A 24,823-nucleotide genomic window follows, 5' to 3' on the forward strand; every position below is an offset into this window, starting at 1 on the left:
GCAGATTTATCGGAATGCCACATGCCCACAAAATAAATCTGCACAAAGGCCAATGTAATGAGGGGACAAATAAGAAACAGTAATACATTTCACATAGATGTCACACAGGGATGTGTTAGAATGGAACAGTCACAACATCTTAGAGCACGAAATCTGGACAAAGCCATAAATAATGGGGGGACAAAGGCCCAGAAATAGGGTTATATCTTTAATATTGCACTTTCAAATGTAGGAAGTTGATAGAATAAATAGGTTGTACAGTAGCATGAACTTTCTGAAGAGCAGGAAGGTTGAAACTCAAATGTCAGTCATCATCTTCTGACTTCTCTCTGCAATGACATGTCAATGATTTGCCAGGAAAAATGTTATGAGGAAAAGATCGCAAATATGAGACAAGCACTGGACAGTCTGCACATATCAGGGCAGTTGAGAGGTATGCACTCAATTGTTTGCAATATTGAGTCACATCAGTCCAGAGATGATCCCAGAGATATGGCAGAAAGCCACAATATTTGATAGGGAAAACATCTTGACATCCTGGGAATATCTGAACAGTTGAGAGGTATGAATGCAAAGTATATAGTCCAAACTCAGTACAGGACAGTGTACTTACAATGCAGAGTATTGTGCTATCCCATCCCTGACATTCTGTAGTGAAGCTGTGTTAATGATCTGTGACAGGACATGGACTGCCATGTAAAATGATCACTCAGGGAAATGTGTATATTGAATAGTGGCACACAGATGAATTGTAGGAATGAACACAGGGAAAGAGGGCAGGTGAAACTCCATCATGTACAGCAGTGGAGACATGTACATATCTATATGGTACGGTACAGACTGTACAGTGCAAATGTGTTGTCTGTGACTGTCACACAAGGTAACATAACAACGGGGAGGATGTCTGTGTTAGATAAGCATCCTTACATGAATAATGCATAGGACATCCATCAGGGATCTGACATACAATTACAGTAGGGTGGATATTGTGAAGTTGTGTAAACTGATATGCCTGAATATGAGTGTACTCCCAGCAGAGGTCTCCATCAAGGTGGAAACAGGTAAAGGATCATGGAAAACATTACAAGAACCAACCACAATCATGGAGAATATCAGAATAATACCACTACTAATCCCATGCCTCTGACATAACATATGTGATGTGGAGTGATAACAGATTAGCCTGCACACACACACTTGAACAACTATTATGATGAGACCACACACTATGAGGGTAACCATGCACACTGTCCTGGCACTGTAATATCTGCAGGAGGTGTTAGCAGGGATACTGCTATACCTGTATGCAACAGAGTGGGCAATACAGGCTAGTTGCCTTGTGTGCATGGCATATATATATATGTGTGTGTGTGTGTGTGTGTATATATATATATATATATATATATATATATATATATATATATATATATATATATATATATATAGTTCCACTTCAGAATATCGAATTACTGAAAACTCGAACTTCATATGGTCGAGACCATATGATCGAGTTTTCAGAAACTCGAAATTATGAAGTGTTAAAGAAAAACATTTATTTTAGTTTCCCTATTTAAATATACCATCTCCGTTATCACACTATAATGAGGAAATGGGAAATCTCCCTTTCTGCGCTTCTGCATACAGCACAGAATGGGAGATTTCCCTTTTCCCCACTGTAGCACGATCTCGAAGTTGGTATATTTAAGTAGGGAGGTGTAGGGGGGGGTTGCCCCCCTGCAGAAACTATGTGTTTTACTTTTTTTTTTTTTTTTACTTCACTTTGGAATTTCGAGTTTCTGAAAACTCCATTATATGGTCTCGACCATATGAAGTTCAAGTTTTCAATAATTCGAGATTCTGAAGTGGAACTATATATATATATATATATATATATATATATATATATATATATATATGGCACAATCAACACTGTCACAAAGGATATACATGCCATTAATATTATCAAACATCTATGTGTGTAGTGTGTACATAAGCAGAACAGGTAGCACACATGCATCTGGTGTAACAACTTGACTGGTGTTCCGCACAATCAGACACTCATGTATATTCCACAGAAAGAATACCTAGGTATGGCCAATAAGCTTTGTGACAGTGCATTGTAACAAATGTGGTACACTTCAGTTACACATCACTGGAAAATGTGTATTCAGGTACATGAAGAAGGGTGCACTGCACACAGATATTGGTGTGAAGAAGGCTGGGAACCACAACATTATTATGACCACTGATGTGCATGTCCTTTACATACCCAGTACTTGTGTTACATTCTAAGGAGTAGTCAGCACTGTGACCACATGCTGGTGGATGTACCACTTACCCTCTTCCCCAGGACACAGGTCAGTTTGATTATAGGGTGTAATGTCCACATTATACTTGGGTGATGTTTCTGTTTCCTAATTCAACAACTCTATCCATGTTTCTTGTCAATGCAGGTATTGTCATGGGTGTGACAGCAGTTTTTGGTCTGTGTTGCTACTGTCTGTATTATACTGAAATCACAGCTGGAGTCAATGATTGCCCATGATCTGTAGTCCTTCAGGCAGCTGTGTATGTCATCTGTAATGTCCATCCTTAAGTAATTGGTAGGAAAGCACCTATCAGACACCCCTGATGTACCGACCTGATCACTGGACCTGAGATATAATGTCACGTCACACATTTCAACATAGTGAGAGCAACATATGTCATACACTGGTCTACCTATTTGGTGATATAGCTGTTCATGGCCACATATGGTAGTGTTGATTGAATACCTCATTGTGGATTTGTGTCAAATGCCTTGACCTGTTCAAGCTCCACAAGTTGATACTGTTGTCATCATGCATGCCCTCAGTAACCTCTTTGAGGACATCTAGCAGATGTAATTGATCTGATGTAGCATTAATAACTCACTCAGGTTTGCTGCACACACCTGGAATATTATTAGTGTACATGTGAAAGAGGTCCATGATGACATGTTGGTGTACCTCACAGTCGAGGAGAGTCAGGATGTCTCTATACATGCATGCAGCAGGTGGTGTCCCCCTAACTCAGGTAGATGCATGTTGATGTACACCCTTGTATGGGAACATAGGCCATGTGGAGGGTGTGTCGAACTGTGTATTCAACTATATCAGGAAGGTGTATGTGCTGAGGCATGTCATAGGTGATTTGTGATGTTACAGCTCATCAATTCCATATGATAGACCTGCATGATGGTAAAACAGTGCATACTACCTATTATGATCTGGCCTAGGATTTTGACACAATCACAAATGCAGGTAGCATTGAGAAAACCTCAAGGTTGGGGAATTAAACCTTATGTCAATTGATGGGTAACCAATTGGCTCACTGACAGAACACAACATGTGAAAGTTGGTGAAACAACCTGTACCAGTCGAGCTGTCACCACTGGCAAACCCAACGGATCTGTGCTTGGCCCTTCACTGTCTGAACTGTATTTATTAACAGTCTGACTGCAGTATATTGTCTTTGGTATCTCAAGTTTGCTGAGTCTTGCGTACTATGTGCAATCATTGAGTCCGCCAATTGTGATAACATGGTACAGGAGGAGCTAACACACAACAGAATGGTGACAAATGCACATGATGTACAAATAAATGCAGAAATGTGTGTTTGTAATGTTGTCCATCTAAAAAGTGGAGTTCCATGTTAGTCACAGATTTGACAACAGTCCTTCTATGTAGAAACCCGGTGTGCAAGCACTGGGAGTACATGTAGATAGCAATCTGAACTTTGACCACCACATGTCCACACTACTATTGAAGGCCTATATTGTGCACATCATAAGTCACACCATCATATTGAGATCTTAGGATTGTATGACAGAAATGTAGTCAAACCTCATTACAACACTAATACAGTATAATTCTCTTTTTTACATGTACCTTACCAGACACGTAACAGCTGAAGAGACTAGAGGCCTTCTCAGCAAGATAACACAGGGCCTACAACCTATGCCATGATATATCTGGACAGATTAAAAGCCATGTCACTGTAATCTTTGTGGTATAGGCTGAGGTGACTTCTGGCTGGCCTCCAGATTAGTCTCTGACCCTGCCCTGGTGGGAGTATGGCATATCTAAAAATGTGATTATAGTTAATGACATCACCAGTGTTTGCTGAGGAGAATATGCCAATGTCCCACATGCCAGTTTAAAATTCTCTCTGTAATGCCAAGCAGCAGCTCTCTCTCTCTCTCCCCCACACACACACACACACACACACACACACACACACACACACACACACACACACACACACACACACACACACACACACACACACCTACTTGACTACACTGACTATAAAACACAGTACTCCATGCAAGCACCACAGCTCAAGTCCAACTTGGAGTGCTTCAGACAGCACTTTATAGCTGATGACATCAGCAGTGTCTGTTGAGGAGAAGATAACAGTGTCCCACATACTGGTATAAACACACACACACACACACACACACACACACACACACACACACACACACACACACACACACACACACACACACGCACACAGTTGACTGCAGTGAGAACAGAACCCCTAACTATCTAATTACATGGACTGCAGAACACAGTGCTCTACACAAGTGCCACAGTTCAAGTCCAACTTAAGTGTCATACAACACTTTACAGCTGATGACATCAGCAGTGTCTGTTGAGGAAAAGATAACAGTGTTCCACATTCTGGTGTAAAATGCTCTTTGTAATGTCAGGTGACAGCTCCAACACACACACACACACACACACACACACACACACACACACACACACACACACACACACACACACACACACACACACACACAGTTGACTGTAGTGAGAATAGAACCCTACCTATCTAGGTATATAGGCTACAGAACATAATGCAAATGCCACAACACAAGTCTGATTTATACAGGAGTGCAGGTGAATGTATAGTAGATGACATCAGCAGGCCATGTGAGAGACAAGAGGTTGGGAGGTCTGTATGAAATGATGTATAGGCATATGCAAGTATCAAATACTTTCATTGCATGACATTGGAGCAGTAACTGTGGGATACATATGTCTGATCTGCTGTCTAAATGCAAACACACTAAATTAACTGCAGTGAGAAAAGAACCCCCACCTAAGTACACAGATTGCAGAACACGGTACTTAACACAGGCACCATGGCACAAGTCTGACTTATACATGAGTGCAGGTGAACTTATAGTAGATGGCATCAGCAGATGATGTGGGATACAAGAGGTTGGGAGGCCTGTATGAAATGGATGTGTAGGTATGTGCAAGTATCAAAATACTGTCATTGCATGGCATTGAACCAGTAACTGTGGGATACACACTTCTGCTCTCCTGTCTAAACACACACACACACATACACACACACACACACACACACACACACACACACACACACACACACACACACACACACACACACACACACACACACACACACACACACACACACACACACACCAAGTTGACTGCAGTGAGAACAGAACCTCTACCTCTCTAAGTCCACAGACTGGAGAATGAAGTACTTAACACAAGTTCCATGGCACAAGTCTGATTTATACAAGAGTGCAGGTGAACTTATAGTAGATGACATCAGCAGGCCATGTGGGAGACAAGATAGTTGGTGCTTGTATGACATGGATGTGTAGGTATGTGCACATATCAAAATACTGTCATTGCATGACATTGGAGTAATAACTGTAAGATACATACTTCTGCTCTACAGTCTAGACACACACAACTAGTCAATTGCAGAGAGAACAGAACCCCTACCTATCTAACTACACAGACTACATTATGCAAGCTCCACAACACGTCTGATTTTTGCAAGAGTGCAGATGAGCTTATAGTAGATGACATCAGCAGGCCATGTGGGGACAACAGGTTTGGAAGCCTGCATAGGTGCATAGCTTCACAAGTTCATATGAGGCTACTAACCTAATAGCAATAGGGTGCTTAGAAACCTAGCTGTGTAACAACACAAGCACCCTTATTGAGCATAGTTAGATAGTCATTTTTAGCAGCTCGAGTTTGTGACCAGAACCACCTGGCCCTATCCATGAGGGACAAGGTGCCAGCCCAGAGGTGACTTCACAATCACCAACCAGTAGTCAAGGTTGAGCTTGAACAGGGTCATTGAGACTCACAGTGGAAGTCTAGTACAGAATAGTGTGAATCTTTGTGGAATATATCTGTCTTCCTAGCATGCTCTGTTTATGTCACATGCTAGGTTGAGAACCCTAGGCCAAATTATTCTTGTCCCATTTGAATTGCAGATGTCCATCATTCCCAGAAGGGCAGGGTCTGAGACTGCTCTGCAGGGCAGCCATAAGTCACCGCTCAGTAGCCTGCATGATACCAAGTATAGTGACAGGTATGTCAGTTTTTCATGTATGTCATATTTGGAAGCTTGGACATCTCCCAGGCACAGCCCTGTGTTCTCTCCAATTGGTGGCAGGTGTCTGGTGAGGTACATTCAAATGTGAGCATTGTACTTCATTACTGGTGTAATAAGGGTGTACAGCAGAGGTCTGACTACCCAGGTCTTGGATGTGATATCCATATGTATGATTCCACAATGCAGATTGTGTATGCCACCACTATGGGCACATAGTGATGAAAGTGTAGATTGCTATCAACATGTATTCCCAAGTCTCACAACACTGTGTTTGAGCTTAGGGGGCTGCTATGTATATTATAGTTAGCAGGGGTACTTCATTGACAAAGGTGGCAAAGAGTCATTGTATGCTTTAAAGTTCACTCCATGAGTTTGATACCAATCAACACTGTGTCAACCCCTATCATTGGGGGACTCCATATAAGTGCGTCCAGTTAACAGTCATCTGCAAACTTGTTAAACCACAGGCCATCTATTATTGCCTGTACTTCAGGGAAGATTCTTCCAAACAGTTGAACACCCAGTACAGATCCTTGTGGTATTCCAATGGTGAGTGGGCTAGTGGTGGAGGTACAGTCCCCAACTTTGAGAGTGTATGTTATGCCATTGAGCCAGTTGGCTATCCATCTAGTACTGTATAACAAAGAAGATTTTGTAATAGTTGAAGAGTCACTTTGTCTGGAAACAATCAGTTTTTCCAATAACCATTTTATGTTAGGCCTGTTCTTAAAGGTGAATGAAGGGAAATCAGGAAGATCTTGTTTAAGTCCCTCATCATGATGTAAGATGGCCCAATTTCTCCACACCACTTTTTGGATGTTTTTAGAGTCCAAGGAGTAATGTAAAACCATTTTGGAGGGGCCAAAAGTATCCTTACTTTCATTCATCTTGTCGTTAGACTTAATATTAAAAAGGTCATAGCTAATAAAAGATGCGTGCCTATTGTCTCTGTCTGCTCACATGTCCTTCTGAAGATTATCAAAAAGAGTTTCAGGATACCATCTTTCCAAAAACATAGATTTGAGGGTGTCAAACTGTGTTAAGCTGTTGTTATTGTCAGATGTTTGGCAAGAAATCCTGATAAGCTGGCTTTTCAGACTCCCCTTCTTTTGATGGAAAGGGTGACAGCTGGTGTACAACAAAAAAGAATTACAGAAAGTGGGCTTCCTGTAAATGTGTGTGTCCATACCACCATATTGGTCTTTCTTGATTTTGATGTCCAAGTAGTAGATCTGAGCTGGGTCAACGTGGTGGGTAAATCTTAAAAAAGTGGTACTAGACTGCAATTCATCCATAAAACTATCCAGCTGTGTCTCTATATCTGACCAAAGGATCAGTAAATCATCCAAACAGCAAAAATACCCCACACATTTTTTGAATAAAGGGAGCTTGAACAAAGTCATAAGTTCCCATCTCAGCAAGACTTTTGCAAATTGGGGGTGCATGTGACCCCCCCGCCATAGCTACAACTTTCAGATGTTTGTAAAATTCCCCATCAAAGGTCAAAAAATTGTTGTTCAATACAACCTCCATGAAATCACAAACCAGTGTGATGTCTGAAAGTGTAAGACAACCATATTGTGTCACCATTTCACCGAACCTAACAGACCTTCTTAATGGGGAATCACAGTGTATAAACTCTGGATGTCACAAGTCACAAGAAGAAATTCACTCCAAGGTCCTGTTTTCCAAAGTTTATCTAAAACATCCCAGGAATTGTGGACAGTGTGTAGAAAACCTTGACAAGGTGTTTCAACTTGTAGTCTATGAACTTATCCATTGGGTCCGTGACTGAACCATTAACAGCAACAAGAGGATGTAAGGATGGATCCAACACATTAGAGTGGATTTTTGGGATGGCAAATATATTTAGAATTGTGGGGTTTTGCACTAAAAGATAATTGTACAGGCCTTGAGATATAGTATCAAATAACAGTAGTTCATCCAAGAACAGTTTGATTGCCCTGTAAGCAATACTGGTCTCATTGATAGAGACCGCACAATACACCTCCTCATCATTCAACAATCTATATAACTTGTGTAGTCCATCCAGTCCATAACAACGAATCACCCACCCTTATCAGGTTTCATGCACCTGATGTTCTTGTCATTAATGATACTGTTTAAAATATTCTTGTCAGCCTTGGAAATATTACAGAATTTCTTCCTGTTCCTTCAATTAAATAGTTCTCTAATTTCCTTTCCTTCTCACAAGACTTTCCAAAAATTTGTATGACAGGATGCAGTGGGGGTTTAGCCAAACTCCTTCTTCTAAACTCATTCAAAGAGGAATCAGATTCACCAAACAGTACATGGATGTATGAATGTTGCCATCAGTGCACTTATACTGAAACTAGCTATGAAGGTGACATAACAGAAGAAAGTGACATAATAGAAAAAAATTAGGGGTATGAACATCTGTAGTAAGTTCAATTGCCGATCAGAGAGGGTAGTCTACTTGGCGAAATGTATGTCATGTCCTGCTTTCTATAGTGGTAAGACTAAAAATGCACTCAACAAAAGGATATACCAACACTATTATAGTATATACAAAATGGACACAAAGAGTGCATTGACTAGGCATCCTTGTACATGCTCCAGTTTCAAGAAGATCACTTTTTTGGGGATTGAACAGGTGGAAACAAGTGCCTTTGTTGGTGATTGGGAAAACAGACGTCTACATTGTGAGATGTACTGACAGCTGGCTTTAGACACAGCAAATCCACATGGATTGAATGACTATAATTCCATTGCTAGTGAACCTAAAAGAAAAGCCAACATAATTTCAGCAAAATTTTAAAACTGTTATGGCTTTCTGTAGTATTTTGACATTCTAGATTTGTTTTTAGCCATTTTTACTTGGATTAGTATGGAAGTGTTTTTTGGTGTGTTTGTACACCTTTAAGAACTTTTCAGGGCTTTGTGCAGCCTACCTGTTGACTAACAGCTCCTGAGGTGTGGTTTTACTTCTCCGAGCTTTTAAATTCAGTGATTACAGGAGTTTTCATTGTTCTGAAGCATTCTATGTTTAAATGAAAGCGCTTAATTGTGAATTGCAGTGGTTTTACCAATAAAGGATTGTTTCTTTCTAAAACAACTGTGGACTGGAGTGTTTTCTACCATTGCTGGATTAATTTGCTGTGGTCTTTGGCTTCCTGGTCAGTTGTTTGTTCTTTGCTTGGATTTCTGTTCCAGTTCTAGGTATTTCTCGGCTTTTTGTGGAATGTACTACTGTATGGCCTAATTCCCAGATGGGAGATCTTCATTTTGAGACATGAATGGGGATAGTGTCAATGGCCTTGGATAACTCAACATAGGTGGTATGTCCTGTTATCCCTCATCTGGGTCTTTTGGGTCAGTATTCAAGAAGTCCACAAGGTCCAATAAGCAAGATCTACTCTTGACAAATCTAAAATGGGTAAGGTCAAGTGTGTTGAAGGTCACCTATGTCCCTGTGATGATGGTCTATGCTGACTCCTGCACTAGCTTTGCAGATAAGGCTTTTTAGGCATATGGGTAAATGGTTGTAGTTTTGCATGTTACCAGACTGATGTACATTGCATAACACACAATATTTTATATTACATTTTGTAGTGTGGTTGATATATGTGTGGAAAAAGTACTGAGATACCAGGGATGTAGTGCTTGGGGGTTGCCAAGACATGGATGTATTTTAAATATATTACATAGAGTTAGATAGGGCCCTCAGTTTGTAATGTTTCTATCTATAATTTCATGTCATACAAAGGAAATGGAGAGTAAACAGCTGTAATACAGATAATATATATATTTCCATAGCACTGCGAGTAGCAGGTTTGCATGATGGTTAGCAAAGTGCATACGCATGCAATTCACACATGTCTGCATGTAGCTAAGCAGTGCACAAACATGAGCCACATTGCTAAAGTCTGACGGTTAGTAATGAGTCTATGAAATACACCTGCTGCTTAACTGACTCTGTGGCAGCATGTGTTAATGTATTGATCATAGGATCACAGGATCATAGGAGGTTACTAGGCTAAAGGCCCTGGGGCCCTGACAAGCCTAGCCAACCATTTATCCCCAAATGAAACCTCAGTCAGCACTTGTTGCCCCTGTCAATGAGGGACACAGGTGGAACCCCTGGGACAAATTTGTGGTTTCCCATCCACTCATCAAGGTTGCCCTTTAAGAGGGTCTGTGAGGTACTCTGTTTAATATGTATTGGAAGTCTAGTCCCGAGATAGGGCAGGCTCTGGGAGACAAACCTGTCTCTCCAGCAGATTTTGTTGATGTCATATATTAGATTCAGACCTTTCGAGTGAGTAATGTGTGAGGAATTAGACTTATGGATATGGAGAATCTCTAGTAGGGTAGGGTCCATATCCATAAGTCTAACTCCTTGCACATTACCCACTCGAAAGGCCTGAATCTAATATGCGACTGGGTAATGTGCAAGTGGATAATGTGCGAGGAGTTAGACTTTTGGATATAGAGCATCTCTAGTAGGGCAGGGCCAGTGATTGCCTTGTAGATCACCTCTGAGCAATCTGTATGATACCAATACATTCCTTTTTTGGGCCAGATGGTACTGGGTTCAAATACAGGTGTACAGCATACTTTAAATACTTTTCATTACAGAGTGATAATGCAATGACATGAATTGTTTATATGAGATGTGTTGCTGTGTGTTGGCATAGTGCAGTGGTGTTAAGTGTCATTGCACAGGTGTAACCGCACCTGTTTGCCACTGTTCACTGTTGGTGTGCAATGCACACTTCAGTGCAAACATGCACCCAAAATTGAAAGGATCCATTGCTTATCTAGCAGTGTTAAAGTCAGACAGTTAGTATTGACTCTCTGGAATATACCTGCTACTTAACTGACTCTGTGGCAGCACGTGTTAATGCAGAGATACATTCCTTTTGGGGGGGTAGATGGTACTGGGTTTGAATACAACTATATCTAATACTTTTAACTACTCTTGCATTATTGTTACTGCACATTGGCATCCAGGGCAAGCTGCACAGAGGTTTTCAACTTATTTCATTATTTCTGCCCAGTAAAACCTTGCTAGGCTCCATGCTTTAATTTTGTCTATTCCTTGGTGTTCTCCAAGTACATAATTATGTGCCAGTCTCATTGCTAGGTTTCTGAAAGCTTTGGCACTCTTTCTTTACTTACTCAGTGCAATATACAAAATTATGGTCTAAACTTCTTTGATAAAGTAGTAGTAGTTTCAAGTTTTTAAACCCAGATTGTTGCATCTCTGAAGACTTTATAGACCATTGACAAGTATTTCCTAATTCTTTGTTATAAGAGTGAGAGTAATTCTAGTTTCTCTAATCTGGTGTCATAATCTGCTGTTGGAAACCAGAAATAATCTTTATGTCTCTGTGTTGTATTCTTTCTTCTTGCTGTTCTTTTAAAGTGTACAGGGACTATACAATGTTGCTGAACATTCCACCATAGGTCTTACAGCTGTGGTGTAGAATGGAAACTTAACTGTCACTGACTTTTATTCAATACATCTCAAAAATGCACTTATTTGTTTGGTAATGCATGTGCAAAGCATGTCTTTGTTCACCTGTGTTCCTTGCTCATTGTGTTGTCAGTTATGGTATTCATATTCTAATCCTCTCTACACACACACACACACACACATATATATATATATATATATATATATATATATATATATATATATATATATATATATATATATATCTCCCCTTGACATGGTCGACATTTCAAAATGTCGAAGTTCATATGGCCGAGACCATATGATCGACTTTTGAAAAGCCGACCATGCGGAACCGGCATTTCCATACAGTGCAGAATGGAAAGATTTGACAAATGACATAATTGCAAATTTTGTTTTACAAGCCCACAGCCACAGACAAAATGTTTTTTTAGTTTATTGCATGATCTGACAGTGCCCTTTTTGCATGACGGTCTTTGCCACTTTAATGTAATGTACATATTTGCAGACCAGGATGATGACATCCAGCTTGAGGCTAATGAGATTAAGTTTAAGGAGGAAGAAGACCCAGCTGCATCTTGGGAAATTGTTGACGTCTGTCAATGCTTATCACAGATTATGATTCAACTGAGACCAGTCCAATTCCCCTGTAATAACTAGTCCCTAATCCACTTAAGGTAGTTTGTTAATGAAAGGTCATGACTTGCAGTGTTGAATTCTTTACTATTGTACAAGAAAACTACATCAATCTGTAGGCCCTGTTCAGTGGCTATATATCTGTGCAAAATTTATTAAGTTTACAGTACTGGGCATTCACTTCCTGAAACATACTGAGTGAATGAGGGAAATAGGGCATGAAGAGGTTAGGCCTTATGACCAGAAGAACAGCAGTTCAATTTTCCTTAAGTCTTGTAATGTGCTTTTATTTGTGAATGGAAAATGGGGTAGGCTAAATGATCTTTAAGAAAAGAAGGGAGAGGCTCCCACAGTTTAGGACCAAATGCTGAGAAAGAATGGTTTTGCTCGGAGCCTAGTTTAAGGGGTTTTGAGGAGAAGACCTGAGAGGTTAAGATTTCTAAGGGTGTATGTTGGTGCATCTCTGAATAGTCTGGTGTCTGAGTAGAAAGTCAGCACATTTTTTTCACAGGTAGCCAATTAGCTTTTCAATGTCTTTGCAGTGGTGCTCAGTTTTTGTGAGAGAGAGATAAATCTGCATATGGGATTTGAAATTATTTGAATGGTAGATGCGTTTCTTTTAGAGGTGATGGAAATCAGAGGGAGACCATATTCTAGCTGAACCAGTAAGATACCTTTACCTGAATCTATGACAATATCAAAACTGGAAGCAGCTCTCAGACACTCATAACAGCTCAAATTACAAAGATTTGAATATACAATAGTTTGAATCACAAAGATTTGAAGAAAAACAAAATCTACTTTTTTGCTGGGGGAAAGCCCCCTGCACTCCCCATGTGGGGAGGTTCTGCCCCCACACCCCTCCTAATTATATATATTAACTCCAATATTAAAATACAGCGAGTAAATGTTAAGTTCTGCATTGTACCAACATCTCATATTGGAGAAAAGCTGGTACACGCGATTGTCTGATTTTCAATCAGTTGTACAAGATTTTTTTCACTTTGGCAAGTTGACTTCTTAATTGGTTGTAGGCAACCCCTTTACCTGTGGCATTCCTACAGGGTCTGGAGAGAAAAGGAGAGATCTTATTAGCTCAGAACTGGACAGAGTTTATTTTGTGTGTAAGTAGTTGAGGTGGAGATGGAAATTTAAGAAGGGATCCAACCAATTAGTTAGGTACTTGAACGCTGTGATATTTTTAATAATGTTATTCAGATGATAGAGTATTTGCAGAGGTGTAGAGATAGAAGTGCTTAGGTTATAAGGATTCTTTATTTGAAATAATGAAATTGAACAATGCTCTTTGTAAAAGCAAATGTACTAGCAGCTATACCTGCCCATATTCAACACCTTTTCCCATTTTTGCATGTGGGGTCAGGATGTTTCTTCATCAATGATGGTCAGCTATAGCAGATGTTCACATAGCTGGGTGGCTAGTCATACTTGCACAAAAATATAAAATAAATGTATTTAAACAAATAGCATATAGAAGAACTATAACTAACAGCTTACCTGGTCCTTTCACTTCCAAACAGTAGTTACACAATTTGTCAGACACACTTAAGCATGAGCTCTGTTCAGGAATACAACACACTTGTGCACACTTTAGAAGTAAACAAACAACATGGGTAACAGTCTTTCTCCCTATGTTTACATTCCTAGGGTCTTTGTTCCATATTTAGTTTAAGTCATTCTGGATGAAGAGTTTTGTGTTTCCACAATCTTTAATTTTAGAATCAGGGTAGAGTTAACAAGCTAGTATCCAAATAAGATAATGCATTCTTTGAGGTAAAAGCACTGCAACTGTGTGCTCATTTGAGAAGACAGATTTTGCTTCAGTTTCTGACATTCTACTGTGTTTTCTATGTCAGTTTTGCTCTTGTCCTTGTCACCCATTAATTATCCCTATGAATGGATACAACCCGTTAATTTCTTGTACGCTTGGGCCACCCTTAGTGTCAGGATGAGAGTTGTCCAGATGGTGCCATCATTCACTCATACATGAAGGTGTTTTATGGCCTCACATCCCAGCAATTAAGGGCATTTTTAATGGCCTAACCCCCCTCCTGGTTGGGAGACATGCAATCAGTGTAACCCTGGAGGCCACAACACCTCCTCACATGACTGCATGCTCCTGCACACCCATCATGAGGGCTCATTAGTGGTCTATTGAGTCTAATTCCTACCCTAGACTGTATGTCCCCCCCAGCCCCCTTCTGAGGCCCTTACCAGTCCCACTCTTCTTTTCTCCAGGATGAGCATGCACATCTTCCCTTGCCAGCTCCATCAGATGCCTGAGTTGCTAGCTGATCCATAGTTTCCTGGACCATAATAAGGATTTTATCCATCTATACCACCTAGAGCTTGCATCAGTTCTACTGTATTTCATAGGTTCATAGGTAGGTACTAGGCTATTGGCCTGAGGGCCTACACAATCCTAGTCTACAAGGTTCCCTGGCTTACGCCACCCAAGAAAGTTATTTTCCTGTGCCACTGTCGAGCAGAGCCACAGAAGTGATCCCCGGGGTGTATTTCCTATTTCCATCCACTCATCAAGATTTTTTTTGAAGAGTGATAATGAAGAACTTTGCTTGACATAGATGGGTAGCTTGTTCCAGAGTATGGGAAGTCTCTGGGACAGGAATCTATCCATCCAGCATGTCCTGTTTATTGTGGTGACAAGGTTTAGCTCCTTAGACCGTGTAGCTTGGAGGGATTGGGATTTCTTTAGGTGTAGCATTTCCACTGAAAATAGTCACATATTCAGCACAGCAGATGTTTTTTTGTTTTAAGTCTATACATTTTACACATTTCACATGCTGTGAAATTTACAACTACAGTTTTATGAAAAAATGCATTTGCTTTAGCATAGTACACTTCTCTAAGAATACATGGCTAAGTAACTCAAGATACCAAATGCCAACCAATCAAAGTAATTATTTTTATCTCATATGCACTTAAATCATTGACCCAAACTTCAGACCAAAACTAACAAATACCCACCAAGAAACTCACTTGCTTTAAGTGTCTAGGAATATACATAGGCTAATAAGTCTGGACTCAGTAAACATATAGGTTCTAAAAGTGTCTAAGAATACACAATGATAAATAAATCTAGGCTCAGTATACAAAGTCAGTCAATGTCTGACAAACAAATACTGGGAAGGCATTAGCTTCTAAAATCTTGTTAACAAAACTTCTCTATGGACTCTACATTTTCATTAATGTTTCATTAGCCATACTAAATAAACTTCATTGTACATGATATAACAGCAAATTTGCAGGAGTGCCACAATAGTAAATTGCACTCTGTTGCTGGATTTTAAAATATAACAACGTTAGTATATCAGCATACCTCTCAACTGCACAGATTTTCACAAAATGTCCAGATTTTTTACTCATATTTTTGGTCCATTTCTCATAAATCTGTGGTTTTCTGTCAAAGCACTGGTAAATCATTGAGGGCTGAAGTCAGAATATAATGACAGTCATTTGAGTTTCAGACTTCATACCCTTCAGAAAATTCATACTAATGCAAAACCTGTTGTTCTATCTACTTTCTAAGTTTGTAAGAGGAATATTTAAAAAGTGTACCTATTTTAGAGCCTTTATCCCCCATTATTTATTGCTTTGTCTAGATTTCTTGCTATTAACAGGTTGAGTGCTATGTATGTCAGAACTCAATTTTCCACATAAGGTACATTTTGCTGTGAGATGACAGGACTTCAAGAAGAGAGGGAAATATAACTTTTATAGTTTTTTATACATTTTTGCCCTTTCTTAGAGAATGCAGATCTTGCAGATATTTCATATATGGAGAATGGAGTCCAAGCTCTTGCAAAAATAATAATTTTGTAGTATTTTATGCTATTGTATGCAACATTGTCTTAAGTCTGAGTTAATACTGACGTTAGATAGTACAGCTATGATTATTTGTGTCTTAACTAAGGAAGACACAATATTTCATGTTGTGTCTTTTGGCTTTTCCTGGTTAGGGGTCACCACAGTGGAACTCCGGTCCGCTAATGACTGGCAGTAGATTTTTACATGCTGAGTTGCCAGCTCTGATGCACAACCTTCAACGAAGGTATGCCCATTCACACATGTCTCTACACAGAAGACGCTCTAGCTGAGAATCGAATGGGACAATGCCCTACTGTGAGGCGACAACGCTACCGTAGCACCACCACTGCAGTACACAATCCAAAACCCCAAATTTGCCTCTGTTTTGCCTAACAGTACACATTACTGTAACATTTTTTAATATCCCTTGATAACCAGACTTATCAAAAGTAAGTATAAAAATGATCACTTCCTTAAATCACATGACCTTAACAACAAATTCCCATTACATATTATAGTTGTACCCAAGTATACTCCTTGCTGTACCCACTTACTCCTCTTATGTTTTAACGTTACAAGACTTTATGTCTAGTAATCATTTTGGTGATATCGGCCGCACCATCCATCTACCCAAACTAGAACAGTATTTACTATACAATTTGCATTCTAGAAAAACATCAAATGCCTTGTGCAGCACTTACATGCTTTTCACATGTGGAAATGGTATATCATATGACTTGTTATTTATCCCACAGCTGTAGCTAGATCATTTGAGAACTCTCTAAGCTGAGAAGCAAGAAAAAAAAAGATATTGTTTAAGAAAACTAAAAGCAAAAATTCTGTTGTAGTAGTCTAAATGCAGGAAACTACTTGCTACAGCTGTGACCACAATGCAGTACTGGCATTCATTTAGGAAGCCACAATATCTTCAAGGTTTCATAAATGAATGTCAATCCTCTGTTAGTGCTCCATCTTCTTGGTTGTTCTTAAAAACATCTAAACTAGTGTTTGCTTTAATGTAATTTGGTACTTTATTCCATATATCAGCTACTGTCTCAGAAAACCAGTTAATGCATTTCTCATGTCTGATGATTCTCTGCTACATTTTGACAACTCCAAACATTCCCGATGGTAGCTGTCTCTAAGTGCCCTGTATACCTGAAAAAGATCTCCTTTTAGATATCTATAAGAGACAATGTACAAGTTCAGATATTTTAATCTTTCACAATAACATCACATCCATGGATATCTTTGGTATAGTTCTGCTGTACTCTTTCTAGTTTACACATGCTTGTTTTCTTATATGGTTTCCATATTGCTATTCCATACTCATGTTTGGGTCTAATGTAACTAACAAACAACAATTTCATCGTTTCTCATTTTCTAGACTTTATAAATATTTTTATACAACCTATAGTTCTAGAACTGTCATTAAGCAGTTGGGTGATATGATTAGAAAAACTCAAAGATGGATCTACCCATAAACCTAGGCTCTTAAATGAATCTATAGTTTCAATCACTGTGTGCTGTATTAAATATTCACCTTTCAATCTATGACTCCCAAATCTCATATGCTTAGTTTCTGATGTAGTAAGGTGAGCTCAGGAAGGACAGAAACCTCCTGTGGAGCAGAAGGGGAAAAACTTACTTGATCTTGAGTTTCAGTATGAATACAGACCATGAAAGTGGGGCCTCATGATCCTTCTGACTTTTTGGATTTTAAGAAGGAGGTGTCAGAAAAGTTATCACAGGGAAAACTGGCTTGTGGTGGTTGAGCATTCATAGTGATGTCACTTTTTGATCCTTCAAAGTCATTTCTTCCTATTATTGTGAGGCAGAATTCAACAAGTGTTGGATTGTTTACCTACTAATAGGAATGTGAGCTGGGATTAGACCATTATGAGTCACGCTAGTTTTATCCTACTGATGATGTATTGTTGCAGTTGTAATCCTGCTCAGTGCAAGAGGAACCGCAGGTTCAGACATTTGGTGTATGTGCTTGGCTGAGGAACCAATAGTGCGAAGCTACTATATGTGGGATTATGAGTAAACATCTCTAAATCAGAATCCCACATAAACATAAAGATGCCACAGTGCCATGGATCTCTGGTTGGCCAGGGATAGCCATCCGGAATGTTGGCAAGGAGCACCGCTCATCACTGGGTCTGAGTGCTGATTGAAGGGGGCCACCACTCTCTAGTAGTGCACTGCACATTCATGGAGAAATGAGTGCTAAAGCATATTATTCTCCTGTGCCCAAATGGACAATTTAGTGAAGTACTTTTTCAGGCATGACCTATCTGTAACACATGTAATCAGTTAACCGATTTTCAAGTCATCAGCATGCTGACTGTAGACCACCTCAGATGAAAAAGATCTGAAAGATTCAACTTAAACAAGAATGGGCCTAGGACAGAGACCTATGGAACACCCAGACTGCCCAATTGCTGTATGATACCTGCCATGTCTTATTTGTAAGCCCTGCTGCTATCTATCTTATCAAGAATACATCAATACCTAGTTGGTCTAATTTACTGATCAGTGTTCTGTGTATGACCCTGTCAAATGCTGAAGTTAAGTCTACCTAAATTACATCACAGCACATGTTCATTTATAACTGTTTTTGTTTTGTTATACAACATCCATGTTAAAGGTGGCTACAGATCTATTTTCAACATTGCATGCTGATATACATTTCAAGTTCCAATCTTTCCAGTTCTGACAATAATTTATCCAAAATAACCTTCTCCAATATTTTTCTGCAACAAGAAAGTAAACTTATGGCTCTAAACATATGGCTCTTTGTTTTTCCTACTCACCTTTCCCTAAAGGACATGTTTCTCCAACCTTGAGGAATCTCCCCATATTTAAATGAGCTAGTGAATAACAGATACAATGGTACTGTAATTTCATGCCAAAGTGTTTTCAGGTCATTATTACTAATGCTTTCTATTTCCTGCGTTTTGTTTAGGTCTAGTTTGCATAGTTCTTTTTTAATATAATCTACATTGATTTCAACATATGTATGGATATTACTAGGGCAATTTATCACCCACTTTGTGGAGTCAAACTGTTTCCTATAAGAGTTTTTAAATATATATATATATATATATATATATATATATATATATATATATATAGGGTCTATATTAGATCATTGAAACGGCAGAACTTTGAATGATCTAATATCGAACCCAATATCACGAACACTGAAAACAGCGAAGCTGCACAAAACCAAATTCTTTCCTAGGGAAAGAATTTGGTTGACCGTTGTTGTGGCTTCACTTTTTTCAGTGATGCAGTGGAAAGTTACGGGTTGGGTTAAGGTAAGTGTGTGATTGTGCGGACATTCAGGTCAGGGTACGGGTTGGGTGAGTTAGGGTTAGGGCATAGGTCAGGAAAGTGTGCGATTGTGGCAGAATTTGGGTTAGGGGCGGGTTAAGTGAGTTAGGGTTAGGGCACAGGTGAGGTGAGTGTGCGATAGTGAGAATTTGGGGTTGGGGTGGGTTAAGTGAGTTAGGGTTAGGGCGTAGGTGAGGTGAGTGTGCGATAGTAATAATTTGGGGTTTGAGGTGGGTTAAGAGAGTTAGGGTTAGGGTGCGGATGAGGTGACTGTACAATAGTGACGGACCTTAGGGTTAAGGTCTGGGTTAAGGTAAGTGGATAGATAGTAGTGTGGTGTAGGGTTAGATGTAACTTTTAAATGTATGTGTGTGGATTGCTGCTTTTTAGTGTGCTTGTGGTGTGTGTGTGTTTCTCGGAACAATTAATTTTTTCCCTGGGAAAAAATTCACTATTTTGAGGTTTCAATATTGTTAGGGTTTGGGTTTTGCAGTTCGACGTTACAGCATTCGATAATGAGCCGTTTCGATGATCTGATATAGACCCTATATATATATATATATATATAAAAGACTTTTTAGAGCATCCTACAACTGTCACCTATGTCTCTCCTGCTCTTACCCTGCCACCACACTATTTTTCCAGGACTTGACTCTGTGCTAAAAGTAGGTCCTGCCTATCTTCTAGTCCTCCCTTTCTGTCTTTCTCCTACCATATAACTAGATTTGCACATAGTGTTATTTTAAGGTTACTAGGGGCAGCTTGTGCAAATGTTTTAGCACAATGTATCATTTTTTATTGATTTTTCTATCATGATTTTTGTTAATGTCTCTGTTTATATCTGTATTCTCTCTCTTGTATACACCTGTTAATCACTTTTATAACTTACTGTAATCATTGCTTTCTGGTGGTTTTCTCCTCGGGTCTCTGCTGAAAAAGGGCACCTGCCCAGCCAGATTAACCCAGTTAACAAATGGCAAATAAATAAATGAATAAATAAATGAACAAACAAATAAATAAATAAATATAATCTATTCTGAGAATAAACTTTAGAATCTAAACATAGTTTATTACTTTGTATGTCTTTGCTCCTACCGCGTCTTATGTATTTATAAAATGGTTTCCTACTATGCTCAGTATCTTTATACAGATTTTCTTCATTTTTTTCTTTCTTTTTTTTCTCCAAACATCTTTATTAAATTTACACATATGACAAAGGCAATCTTACATTTATATAAATGAAAAGTATACAAAATTATATCACTTTATTTACAAACAGTTTACATCACAAGGCACCACTGAAAGAATTGTAGTTGTAAATTTATACATCGCTTCTAAACTAGCCAGTCATTGTCAGTTATATAGCTCATTCAAATCCTGCCTCTTAAACCTCGTTCCTGCTCTGCATATATTGTTTCCACAATTCCCATTTTTTCCTATGTAGTTTGCTCCTTCCCATTTTTAAAGATCTGTGTGTCCAGCTTATTTCAGTTTTCAAAGTTATAGTTCGACCTCTTTTCCATTTCTTGTATTTTTTTGTCTCTCACCTTAATCAAATATCTTGTTCTTATGTGAATATATCTTCCTGATGCTGTATGCCTAGATCCTGATGTTAAAACAGCCTTCCAATTAATTTTACATAGTGACTGTTTTACTTCCATATAATCTGTAATTAATCGTCTATGCATTGGTTTAGATTTCAGTTTGTTAAAGTTATCTAGCAACAATTTAAACTTTATAATCCATTAATCACTGCACTTCAGTGGTGGTAAATGGTGGTAAAACCTGACATGAAGTAACAGTTATTTCCTTAGGAACACAAACAATGTCTAGTATGTTACATTCCCTGGTAGGCTTTTTTGCAATCTAAAGCAATTGTTGTTCCTGAATATATGTTATAAATAATGTATTTACTAATATTGTTGAGTCAGCATTACTCCAGTCTGTTTCTGTAAATTTAAGTCTTCACTATCATTCTTCCCTCCTGTGTTTCATGCAATACATTTTTGAATTCCTTTAGGTCATTGGCACTTCACTTTGGTGGTCTAGACACTCCAAACAATTTTATATTTTTCAGGATTGTCTTTATTGCTACAGTTACAAAATCTTCTGCACCAGTGTTATCACTAAACATATAATAATCACAGGCCTCATAGCAATCTTTAATCCCTGTTATAATACTTGTACCTGATTTTTGTTAGAATGCCTGTTACAGTAAAAACATTTATACTCTGATATAGGTGGTTTCCATACATTGGTCTTTAACCGTGACTAACAGGCAATAACATCAGTCTTGTGGGAAAAGAACACATATCCTAATAATAAAAAAACTTTATTATTAATAAGGCTACTAGCATTAACGACCATCACAGATGCATTGGATATTTCCATCTGTAAACTGTTAAATTTTCAACCTGGCAAAGACCTGTCATGTGTTGGTCAAGTACTGCAACATACCTGTTGCAAAAATTCTCTTCCCTGGTCTTGACAAGTGCTTGTCATCCTGTCTAAACATGTGGGCCCAAAATTAGGCATAGATGCTCCACACGTTTCCAGTTTTAAGAAGGGCCCTTTTTCCATGTAGGTACAGTCAGTTAATGAAGTCATACATCATAGCTTTACACATCAGATTGTTCAGAAAATGCATGTTGATGGAAAACATCTTGCTCTACATAGGTTTTAAGTGAATTAAGGTTTTGTCTAGAATTCTTGAGCAAAGAAGTTTAAAGGTATATGTGCTCTCTCTTTCTCTGTCTCACAGACACACACACACACACACACACACACACACACACACACACACACACACACACACACACACACACACACACACACACACACACACACACACACACACACACACACACACATGACACACGCATGCACAAATGTAATTTCATTAATTTTTCATTACGTTTTACATGCTCAATAAACATGACTAAACTGCATTTACTGAGAGAAAAAACAGCATGTCCTTCTAACTGTTGCAGAATTTGCTTTTGCTAGCTGAGTCTTTTTTCCCCATTTTATTTATTTATTTTTTTATTTTATACTCCGCAAACAGACTTGTTAAACAACGTTGTGGTAGCTGTTTGCTTTTTCTTAGCCCATGCTTCATGGCAGCTTAATATGTTACCATGAAGAAGCAGGATTGTTTTTACTGGACAATACCTGTACATTAATACCCTGTTGTTCATTCTCTAATAGGGTATCATTGCCTGTCATCTAAAGAGTGGTAAATGTATAAAATATATCTTACTAGAGCTAATAATTCCCCAAAATACTGCAACTTTTATATACGCGGATTACAGTAACTGTATTTCGAGATGCAGTTTTTTAAAGCAAGTTGTTTTCTTTAACTATCTACATGATAGACCAGAGGACCTTATTTAGTTATCATGCACAAACTACATGTTTTATTTACTGTGTTATACAGGGTCTATGCCAGAAGATCAAAAGAATGACTTATCTTTGGAAATAACAAAATACCCACAAACTATCACATAGGTCGTAGTCCCCTAAATACAGAAAATGTAATAAGGGATCTGGGGACCCAAGTAGATAGTAATCTCTCCTTTGATAATCACATTGCCAAAGTGGTTAGAAAATCCTTCTATGTGGCCCACCTAATCACAAAAGGGTTTGCATCCAGATCAAAAGAGGTCATTGTGCCCCTCTACTCATCACTCATCAGACCCATCGTAGAGTACAACGCCCCATTTGGAATGTACCTTACAAGACACCTGCAACAGCTGGAAAGACTACAGAAGTATCTCACCAAGAGGATCACTGGCCTCAAACTGATGCCCTATGCAGCTCGACTGAAGAAACTCCAGCTGTACTCGGTTGCATACTGTCTGCCCAGAGGTGATCTCTGCCTGACATACAAGGTCATGTCCAACCCAGAATTGATGGACATGCTCCACCTAAAGAAAACCTTATCCCCTCGAGCCACACGCTCTAGGGATCTAAACCTCACCACAACAATAAAGAGGACGTGCTGGAGGGATAGATTCCTGCCCCAGAGACTTCCCATGCTTTGGAACAAGATTCCAATCTACATTAGGCAGAGCTCCTCGCTAGCACTCTTCAAGAGAAACCTTGACGAGTGGATGGGAAACAGAAAGTTTACCCTGGGGATCACTTCAGTGACCCTGCTGTACAGAGGCACAGGAAACTAATCTAAAGGGGCGGCGAAAGCCAACACATTCTGGTTAGGCTTATAAACGCCTTTGGGCAGATAGCCTAGTACCTACCTATGAACCTATGACATGTTGAACTGAATTAGTTCGAAACATTTAGCAGAATGCTTTTATCCAAGAATGCCAGTATTTTTTGGGATTTTTTGGGATTGGGTGTGTGACCTTTCCCCAATACAGGGTGATCCCAGAGCTTGTATATATAATATGTATGGGGTGTAGGGAGGTTGCAGGGGGGCCTGCCCCTTGCAAAACTCTATTTTTTCTTTTACTGGTATTGAGGAAAAAAGCCGTTTTGAAGTTGTACGTGTCAAACTAATGCAGTTTGACATTTCAGTCTAGCCATCTCCAGACATAGAGCCGTTATAATATATGCAATTCATTGTTTTGCTTGTGATATTGTTAAAACTGCTGTTGGAGCTTTTCTCCTTGTGCTACCACTGCAAGTGTGTTTAGATAAAATTGGGTACCAGATCTACTGGCACAGAGGGGTACAGTCTTTTTATGACCCAGATGACCTGACCTAGATTAGGGACTCAAGCATGGGGTGCAGTGGCCTCAGATGAATGTGTGTGTGTGTGTGTGTGTGTGTGTGTGTGTGTGTGTGTGTGTGTGTGTGTGTGTGTGTGTGTGTGTGTGTGTACCTGAGTATAACCTGGTGAAGGCTGGCTGTGTGGGCATGGTTACATGAAAGAGTCAGTGTTTGTGTGTGCATGTGTGTGTATGTGCATGTATGGATGAATTTAAGTGTGTGTGTGTGTGTGTGTGTGTGTGTGTGTGTGTGTGTGTGTGTGTGTGTGTGTGTGTATGTGTGTGTCTGTGTGTGTGTGTGTGTTGTGTGTGTATGTGTGTGTCATATGGGGCTGTCATATCGCTAAACTCTCCTAAACTAATGAGCAAATTTTCCAATAGTTAGGAG

General features: G+C 39.2%; 1 protein-coding gene across 4 annotated transcripts in view; it reads right to left on the minus strand.

Moving 5' to 3' along the window:
- Positions 1-24,823, minus strand: part of LOC122789323 (collagen alpha-1(XII) chain-like) — a 1,412,827-nt gene that overhangs the window by 75,044 nt on the left and 1,312,960 nt on the right. The gene's annotated exons all lie outside the window — the stretch shown is intronic.

This window comes from Protopterus annectens, chromosome 14.part0, assembly GCF_019279795.1.
Source record: "Protopterus annectens isolate FY-2018-M chromosome 14.part0, PAN1.0, whole genome shotgun sequence".
NCBI lineage: Eukaryota > Metazoa > Chordata > Ceratodontiformes > Protopteridae > Protopterus > Protopterus annectens.